The sequence below is a fragment of the Oryzias latipes genome, chromosome 9, assembly GCF_053564925.1.
Source record: "Oryzias latipes strain Hd-rR chromosome 9, Olatipes_Hd-rR_3.1".
In the NCBI taxonomy this organism is placed as follows: domain Eukaryota; kingdom Metazoa; phylum Chordata; class Actinopteri; order Beloniformes; family Adrianichthyidae; genus Oryzias; species Oryzias latipes.
The window spans coordinates 31,949,182-31,959,692 of NC_136245.1; the positions used below are offsets into that span (position 1 = coordinate 31,949,182).

General features: G+C 39.9%; 1 long non-coding RNA gene across 1 annotated transcript; it reads left to right on the top strand.

Annotated features, from left to right (window-relative positions):
• The first annotated feature begins 9,202 nt into the window (after positions 1-9,202).
• Positions 9,203-9,655, top strand: LOC110015566 (uncharacterized). The gene is made up of 2 exons (XR_002290778.2): positions 9,203-9,333; positions 9,420-9,655. It is a non-coding gene; the product is annotated as an uncharacterized LOC110015566 (long non-coding RNA).
• Positions 9,656-10,511: the final 856 nt, after the last annotated feature.

The window sequence follows — 10,511 nt, forward strand, 5'->3', positions numbered from 1 at the left end:
CCCCCCACAATGCATTGTGGTGAAGCCTGATCGCTCTCCCAAGAAAGCCTCTCCTGGGCTTGGGGCCACGGCGAGCACAGAGGAGGGAATTTATCGAGTTTGTGCCTTCAAAGCTGCATCCTTGCTGTTTAGAGGAAGTGCGCTGATGGCTACGAGAACCGGCGAGGGGACGGCTCCTCTTGAGCTCAGCGGCTGTTCTGACGCGACTTTGGATTTCTGTGACACATTCATACTTGATTAGGTAACTTTGCTTTCAGCAGATGTGTCCCTGAGCCGTGACTTAGCACTCCTACAAGGATGCCTCATTTCATACTTCGCCAAGGAGTTAAGACACTGATGTGCAAAACCGGCTTTGGCACAGGAATGTCTTCTCCAGCCGATACAAATGCAGAGGAAACCACTTTTGAGCACTTGTTTGACATTCAAACAAACCAGACTATAAAAGTCTATAAAAGTTTAAAGCTTTGTGAGGGATAAGGCAATTTAAAATCAGCAGGAAGATGAGGCTCCATGAACCAGAAAACTAGCTTCATGAGGCACTCAATGTTGGTATTGTAGATTCAGACAACACTACAAAATGGCAAACGCAATATGTACTGCACTATTTAGTGAGTAGTAAAGAATCTCAGACAGAACCATAGCCTATTTGTTCAGTTTTAACCATTAAATACAGAGAGAAAAGAGATAAAAAGTAATTGGATAGAAAAAAAAAGAAAGTTTTGAGATTACTTTACCTCTAATAGCAGGGAATGTAGCATCTAAACCACATGTGTCAAACTCAAGGCCCGCGGGCCAAATGTGGCCCTCCGTGTCATTTTATGTGGCCCGCGAGAGCATAAAGGTTTTTGATTTCTTAAAATAAAAAAATAGCGTGTATTTATTCATACCTAGGGGGAATTTGACTTGAAATATCGGATCGGGCAACTAGGACTTAAACACTGTCCACAAAACCTAACCTGACAGAATAAAATTTAAAAGGATTTATGCTAGAATAACAAGCAAACATGTTTTTTATGCAACTGTAATTGTCACTTTAAAAAGTTATAATAAGTAAATAATGAGTTATTTAACATTAAGGAGTAGTTACACTTATTTTTCATTACATTTAGTTACATGTTTAAGTTATATCTGGCCCTTTAAGGACAGGTACTATGCTGATGTGGCCCTCTGGGAAAATGAGTTTGACCCCCCTGGTCTAAACTCTAAAAATTCTAAGAAGCCGTTTGAAAGCCAGAACACAAAAATCACAAACAACAATTTATTGTTTACAATATCTAAATTGTTCAAAAAGTGTAAAAAAAAAACGACAAAAGGGAATCCTGCATAAAATGTAACTTCTAGGTTTACCATTTTTTATATTGACTGTAATGTGTGGTTGGGAGAAGTAACAAGAAAAAATAAGACGAGTAAAAATTCTTTTACATTTGGCAACTGTCAAAGTCCATCGACACACTTTTCATGCACTTAAGTTGAAAATTGGATTTACGGCCAGATGTGATGTAAAGTTTGTTTTTCACCACTATGAGGCACAGGTTTGGAGGTCAGCCACATTTTGACATCATCACCTTAATGTTTAGACAGTGATGGCTGTTTGGAGTTGTTAATTCACTGAAGAACCTTTTGGTTCCAAACAAACATCCTGAGAGGCTGAAGAAGATCGTTTTCTTCATTGCTGCAAAGCTCAACAGATGAAAACCAGCTGTCCTTTGGAGTCACTCTGCGACAGCTTTAGAAGTTGACACCAAACTGCATTCTTGAATTATTACTTATGAACACGAGATCATGTCTCTGAGTTGGCTGGAGGGTAGGTGAAGGAAGATTTCGCAGCCAGTTTTCTTTGGAGTTTCAGGGAAAACCTCTATGACTCAGTTTTGACTGCCTGATTGATGGATGTGTTAAATGACACTCCTAACTTTGTTTATTGGCATCCTTCCACAGAAGCAGTCCACTACTCTGTCAGTGTTAAAAGAAATCTGGAAAAGAAATGAAATGTTATAAATATTTAGCTTGGAAAAGTATCTATCAGACAAGAAACACATATCTACTTTAATAAGGAGAAACATTAATTATCACTGAATGAAGAAATAAGATTCCACCTGATAATTGCTGTGTTCACACACACTCATGAGCACATACGTGCACAAAAACACACAAAACTTCAACATACTGAAACTTGTGAGTATTAAAGCTTTTATAAAAAGTGATTGTACTTTTTCTTCTTCTAAAATAATTTTCCATCCATGGAAAAAAGATTTTTTAAGGTTAATTTTTATTATGTTTGTTAGTTGAGGTCTTATTCTTCTACTGCTGCAAAATTGAAAATCTTTTCACTCAAACATGCCACTTTGGAAACCTCAAAAACTGATTTGTGCTCGAATTTAACATCAGCGTAGATTACAAGAAGGCCATTCATTTTCCCTTCGATTCTTTTTTACATTCATTCATCTTCTTAACCGTTTTATTCCCTTTCGGGGTCACGGGGTTGCCGGAGCCTATCCCGGCCACTTGGGCGTAGGCAAGGGATGCCCTGGACAGGTCGCCAGTCTGTCGCAGGGTAGAATATCCTCAATCACACATCCATTCACTCTCACACTCACACTTATTGACAATTTAGAGTTGCCAATCAACCTATGTAGCATGTTTTTGGACGGTGGGAGGAAGCCGGAGATCCAGGAGAAAACCCACGCATACACTGGGAAAACATGCAAACTCCACACAGAAATCTTTTTTACAATTGTCCTAAGTTTCAATTAATGTCCCTGTTCACGGGAAGATAGGACACATAAATAATTTAAAAACATTTTGTTATTTTGGATATCTGCTGTCTTACAAACATGGTCTCATTTCCATAACCGAGAAAACCGCTGAATTATTCACTGGAGAATGTGCAGAGTGAATAGGGCTCTTAATAATTTAGTGAGATGTGCATCTGTTTTGTTATCAGCGTCTCTTTGGAGCTGCGGAGCGTTTGTCACCACCATTCATTTATTGATTTCGTGGCTCACACAGTTCATGCAGGTTTTGTCCTATAGTTCTTTATTCCCTCACTACAGTTTTTTTTAAAGACCCACTCTCATTAAAGTCGTTTTTTTTTGTTTTTAACATGTTGTTGTAGCATTTTTCTGATGCTGGAGGACACATTTAAAGAAATTATTGTCAAATTTGCATTTCTGAGTATTTCTATATTTAAATCACTGTAAATCAAGACCAGACAAAAAAACGCAGTTTGAAAAAAAGCTTATATTACAAGTTCCCTGTTCTGCTTCATTCTGATGCTTCCACCTGGAGACAAATAGATTCATGTATGTCTTCATTTTCCTCGTCTGAGCTGGAATCTGGTTCAAAACTGTACGTTAATGAAACTTTCACTTTCTGCTTTCAAATGTTTTCTTTGCCTCAAAAGCAGTTTTTTGTCATATCATTATTGGAATTCATTTGTGTGGTTGTAGACGGTCGCATCAATTTTTCATGGAAGATGGACAGGATATTTGATTTTGAAAGGCGACCCATTCGTCTTTCCTTTTCTGATGTTGATCTCCTCCCTGCTGCTCCCGTGTAAAATACACCATGGGATCTATTTCCAGCAAAACGAGGAGCTTCTTCTGGGAAGCTTAACGCACATCTGGCAGAATCCCAACAACTTTTCACATCGCTCTTTCCGGTTGAAGCCTTTGAGCTTCAACCTCCATCTTGCTCAGTCAGATCTCTTCAGCTTTAAAAATCATTCGATGAAAACCATGCAAGCGCACCAATCGATCTGTGATTGAGTTACTGATCAGATGAGCTTTCACATCTGCCAAAAAGAGCCAAAAATAAAACCTTCAAATGTCTGTTTTCATAATGGAAATCCATTTTTTTTGTCTGTTAAAAGCTGTTTTTCACAATAAAAGCCTTTTTCCTAAAACCCTGTATCATCCTTCTGTTTCATATTTAGGAGCAACAAAATGCCGGCCTTATCAGAAGCATTTTTACAAGCTTCTGATCTCACAATTCAAGCACACCAACCCCCCCACCACCTTGACGAATCCCTCAAAGAGACAGAAAAAACATTAGATTATCATCTTTTTCTCCCCAGGAGATGGAATCCATCCATTTTCCTTGGCGGCGTGGCGGCCTGTCATCTTCCTGTGGAAGTAAACTTGATTGGGTTGTTGCACGTATTCCTGTATGATGACTCAAGTAGCTGTGAGCCTAACGTGACCTTATCGTGTTTGACACACATCCCAAACCCTCTTCTTGCCTCACTTCCTCTGACTTTTATGAAGTGAGATTTTTGTGTGTGTTATGATCGTCCTCATGGGAATCGTGCTGTGCCGTGTGCCGTCTATGACCGACCCTTAACCTAACACCACCAGTGAGTTTATTTCAATTGGTTAAAGGTTGGACCGCAGAAAACCCTTTTCTCAAAATGAGTAAGGGTTTTTTCCTCCATTAAACCTGTTCATGTGGAAATTATTAGAATAAATAAAAAGGCCTCTTCTTCAGTCAGTTTAAGGATCACCTGGTCAATAACGAGTCAAGAGGAACTCTGTTTCTAATCACTTTGAGTACCGCTTCCTTTATTAGGAGCATCATGATGTGTTTTGTTTGATAATTAGACACGTGTAGTTTTAAAAAAAATCATTCATTTTCATTTCTGAGGGTGAATTTCAGGGCAAGGGTAAGCTCCATCAGCAAAACTGCCCACACAAAAGAACCAGAGAGTATTTAAAGAGCACAGCATGGGAAATCAAGGGCTTAGCTCTGTTTAATCTTTTCGCCCATAAGATATGTTTTCATGGGAAATCTTTAAAAACCCAAATGACTGTCAATTGCGAATGAGATACTTCTTTAATTCAAAGATGAAAGGCAGAGCTGGTGTTTTTGTGAGCTTGAACCTTCATTGACCTCAAGCACACAAAGAAGTGGGGTTCATGCATATCATTTGAAGTAATTTTATTTGTTGCATCAGTTGTTTGGTTGGTAAAATTTGTCAGATGTCATTTATTTATTATAATGAAGACTTGCCTTTTTCAGTTAATCTAAATGAACTTTAAGAATAATTACAAAAATATATTCTTTACATTTTTTTGACAGTTATGTGTATCCTTTTCCCCTGTTGGCTTCTTTGTGCTACTTTGCTGTTGGTATTTTCTGTTGATCTTTACAGGTGTGCATGATCTACACCTGTGGAGCATGTTTTTGGACTGTGGGAGGAACCCGGAGTCCCAGAAGAAAACTCACGCATGCGTGGAGAGAACATGCTACATTCTCACTCACAGTCACGTGCAGTTACAGTGAGCATGTATGTTTATGAGAGTGATTATTCATGTTTGTGAAAATGAATATGTGTATAACAGAGTGAGAATAAAGGTGTGCATATTGCTGAACCATTAATGCAATGTTTTATATGTCTTGTATATTTAGTACTTAATGTTCCCTGTAAAACATAAAGGACAACAGCTCCAGAAAAACAATCACTTAGATTAGAAGCTGGAAGCAAACCAGAACCACAGAACACAGAAGTCGCTGTCCACGGTCCTGAAATGACTGAGAGCGCTGCAGCATGACAGAGGATCAGCGTTCTCCTGTTGAAAACTCCCACCACAACAGTCTGTGAGCTCCTGTTTGTCAACTGCAAGAGTAGATAAGTGGGCAGCCTCAGGACAATGAAGACTATAATGATGGAGAAAGAAAAAAACATGGAAACTGTTTAAGAACCAGAAAACCTCCTAGAAAAAAGAACCAGGTTTTCTGAATGTCACATGCATTTGTTTGTGTCCCACAATCCATGCCATGAATGATTCAGATAGCTTTTTTGTAAGATATAAAAACACTGTAGAATTGTTTTATAAGAATTTACCCACACTTCTGCACTGTATCAAGATATATATTAGTAAATGTGGTTTGTGAGTGAGTGTATGACGGGTGTATGGGTTTTTCCAAACACTGCTATGCTTTTAGCAGATTTTGCCCTGACTCGCTTTATTTGTGGCTTCCGGCTTATTTTGTCGTCCACGATTACTCGGAATTATATTTCAGTCACTTTTTCCAAAAAATGATTGTTTATCACAATTTTTTTTCTAAATCTGCAGGAATATGGATATTTCTAAAATCCATGAATTTAGTTTTGTTAACAATGAGTGAGTTAATTTTAAATTTAGCAGGGATGATTTACAATCTTCCAGTTGGACAAACTGCTCCCTGTTTTTAATGTAACTGTTTAACCAGTTTAATGCCAGTCCTCATATTCCATATCATTCTAGGTTATTTATTAAAATGTTATGATCAATAGTGTCAAAAGCCTTTTTTCAGATCGATGAACACTCCTTATTTGCACAATCGCCATGGATGTTGATCCATTTTTTCAGAAACCATAGTAGACAAACGTTTAGTAGACAAACATACCACCTCCTTGTCTGCCTTATCAAATAACTCCACGTTTGCAGATGCAGCAAGTGTCTGATCAAGTTGTCCTTAATGTTAAAAATAAACGTGGAGACAATCGGGTCGCTTGAAGAATACAAACGCCACTCAGAAGTTCAGCACAGTTACCAAGCAAAACCAGCCTGCATTAGTACGGATAGACCATGAGCTTCTGGAGACCATTGGTGTGATGGATGATCGTTGTGAAGTATAAACCAGTCTTAAGGGTGAATTAGGACAGATGCAGTTGTGTCGTAAACATTTTTATTTAACTCCCTGTTAGTGCTGTAAGTGTGATAAGAGTGTGCTCTTTTTGTGCAGCCTGACTGTTTGAAATAAGGAAATTAGTCAATCAGAGCATAGTTTGTGTGGACTTCCTACAGACGTCCTACTGGCGCTTACGTATCACCTGCTGTTTAATGTATATGCTTTATTTATCATTCTAACTGCTGTTTCAATCTGTTTTTATCTTCTGTTTGTCTTACACAATCAGATTTGTTGTGTTGGGATTTTTTCGTGTGACATTTGGAGAACTGATCACCTCACTAGAAAAAAAGGAGTGTCTGGAATGAGAGCTGATTTAATCATGAAAGACAGAACTTCCTGTGACTACAGCGGAAAATAAAGAATATATTGATAACTACTAACCTTGTGACCTGTAGGCATTTCACTCCCCATGTAACCTAGGCAACCCAATTCTGAATAAAGGTGCAGTGAGGGGGATGACACCGTCAGAGCTGTTTGGAGCAGAGGTGTTGAAGGGTTGTCTGTTTCCAGCTCTTCCTCCCGAAAAATGGTACTCAGCTTTTGGTGTCTGTTTTTTTAATCCTCTTTTGTGTTCACAGAAACAACTTTGCACACGTCGTGCGTTCAGCATGTGCACATGGTCAGTAAGTAACCAGTCCTCGTAACTTACCAAGGATATAACTGGTGCATCAATACTACAAGCATTATCCCCACAATTACTTCAGGATGCACTTACCACATGCACAAGAATGGTACCTTCCATTTTCATGATATGCCTTAAGTTATTCTTTTTCTTTTTTGATTGCTTAAACCAATTCTAATAAAGTTTTTAAACAGATTTTTTTGTGACCTCTAAACCGTTGCACAACAGAGTCTGCAGCAAGATTATTTCAAGTGAAACTTTAATATTTTTCTTAATGAAAACATATTTTTTAAACATACATAAATTTATAATTAAATGTATTTACTGTACAGTCCACTTGTTTAGCTAATTTAAATGAATTTAAATCCTAGTATCTTCAGTGTATTTTAAGTGTACTTTACTTTTTGGCTCACGTACTTCACTTTGGTACCAGCATGATCTCTGCCTGAGCTCGGGACTCCCCCTTCGGCCCTCAAAGCCCATCTGCCAGCGTGCGTTCTACATCCTGCAGCACGCCGATGCTACATGCACACACATGCTCCATCTTGGCTCACAACTCGACTCCAGATCTGCTCAGACTTCATTTGTTCATGCATGCATTCTTTTTCTCAATCAGTTTTTTCTCTTTCTAGGTCACTGGGCTGGCCGGAGCCCATCCCGGCCACTCGGGGGGCGAAGGCAGGGATGGTCAGACTTATGTGGAAAAAAGTCTGACGTAGTAACATACCTTAGTAAATGACTTGTACTTGTATAGCGCTTTTGTACCTTCCTCAAAGTATTCAAAGTTTGCTAAATATAAATCTGAAAAGATCCAGATCCAATTACTCCTTTTATAAAATACCTTTTTTTCTGATTTGAATGTGAAACCAAAACTTTCAATCTAACAAATCAGAGCACTTGACTTCCAGATATAAAGCCAGCTCTTCTTTCACTTCCAGGAAAAGAAATAATTCTTGTAAGTACGAGCTCTGCATGCCATGGCTTGTTTTAAAAACGAATTTTCAATTCTTGGGGAAAAAGGAAACCATTACGGCCACATCATTAAATATTTCAAAGAAATCTTTTATTAGCATGGAGGAAAAGAAATCAAAGCAGGCACTGTTTCTGAGAAAGGTGTACGTTTTTACTGCCATGTCAGTGCTCTTTATGACTGCAGGCATTATGGCCTTTCATTAAGCTGGAGCTTGTGACAGTAATAACACCATCCTCAAAGACTGAAAGCCTGAAATACTGCGATGCCGTCATTCCAATAAACTACAGTCTATATGGATTTTATGAGCTAATTAATGTCTGTGACATGATTTAGTCAAAATACTGCAGTAATAAAGTACCAAAAACAACATTTTCAACCATGTCTTCACAGCTCTGTTCATAGCAAACTAACCTGACTGGCTGATTGAGCTGCTAGCACAGGGATCGGGAACCCATGGCTCACGAGCCATATCTGGCTCTTTTGATGGCCACATGTAGCTCTCAGACAAATATTTAATTGTAAAAAAAAAAAAAAAAAGTCATTATACCAGTCATTCTCAGGTGCGATGCGATGCCGGGGGGGGCGCGCAGTAGTAGCGGTGCTTGGAAAAGAAAAATTCTGCACCACTGTCAGTTTTACTATTATCTGTTATATCTCAGAGTTTGTATCAGCCGGAAACCTGCGAATTGCTGTCCCGGTGTAGGTACCAAAACCATTCGGCCTGCAACAACCGTTTGGGGTCCTTTGGGGTCCTGGGACTAATGCTGACGTCACATTATGTGATTGGCTGTCAGTTGGTCCAATGACCTGTCAGATAGTGATTGGTCTGGACAAATTACAATATACTACCATAGAAGATCGGTCCGTTGTAAACAAACAGAGGTTAGACATAGAGCGATATTTATCTTTTAAACATGCTGATATGGTGCCTCTGTCGGCCTCCTCCCCCTCTCCTCTCCGCTTGGCTGCTGATTCTCAACACCTGCGACCACTTACCTCATCACCTCATCCGCCTTCATAAGGAGCCACAGGATCATCAGTCTTCGCCAGTCCGTTGCCCCTGATGGTGCATAGTTGGTCTTCAAGTCAAGCTATAGTTCGTTTGCCACGTCAAGTCTATGACTAAATCTGTCTCTCTCTACTCACCTTCAGGAATCCAGTACCACGAGTGGTCGCCTGAATCAGCTTCCAGCCGGTCTCGCCAATCTGTCCTCCCCTGCGGTCCCACCACGAGCCTCTGCCACCTCAAGTATCCCAACCTTCGCCAGCATCTGCCTACGGAGAAATCCACCAGTGACGCCGCTAACCTCTGTCTCCAGTTTGGAACCGACATCCAGTCCTGCTCACGCTCTGCTCTCTGCTCCTCGAATTAAATCTCTTACCTGCCACGCTCGCCTCCCGCTGTGTTTCTTCTGGGTTCCAGCATCTGGGTTCGAAAAGTGTTCTGTAGCCATGACACATGCGCCTTCCCTGCCTGCGAACACGAAGCGACGGGACTCCAGCTGCTCTGCTCAGAGACACGGTTCTCTTGTGTGGAGCAGCAGGTTCATTCTAGCAGACACAGATCTTTCTTCAAAGTGGGTTGTAGAAAAATCTCTCTATAAACACATGAAATAATGTCAGACAAAACTTATGAGGAAAAAGAACTTTATATTACAAAAGGAAACATGAAATGAAAATATGTAGAGCCTGAGCAGATCTCAACGCTATGTAGTTTGTCCAAGTTGGGCTACCGTAGTGTGACGTTGTGCTAAGTCGAAAGGACCCCGAACTGTGGCGATGCTTCCACAACCTGAAAGACTGACATCTTCTCAGAGGAAACCTGATCAAATGCAGCAGAACTTTTCCAGCCAGTTTACTGCACAGTGGCCTCATCCTGCACTACCATTATCCACAAGACATCTGCCTAAAACCTGGATTAAAGTTGCAACACAACAAACCGGACCAAGAAACCACAACTCTTCAAAGAAAACAGGAACTGCTCCTGTTAAACAAAGACAGTTGGAAAATCTGGATCGGATCCTCTCCACAAAGGACTGGATACAGGGAACGGTCCCAAGAACCCGGAACGGATTTCTAAGGAGTACTGTACTGAACAGAAAAACACAAGGTACTCAGAAGAACCAGACTGTGTGGCCTTGCTTTCAAACATCATTTTATCAATACCCTCCTAAAGTAACAGAAACAATAAATGACTTTAAACAAACTTTGGACTTTTGTGTGTGTAAAGAGCAGAGGGTGTGA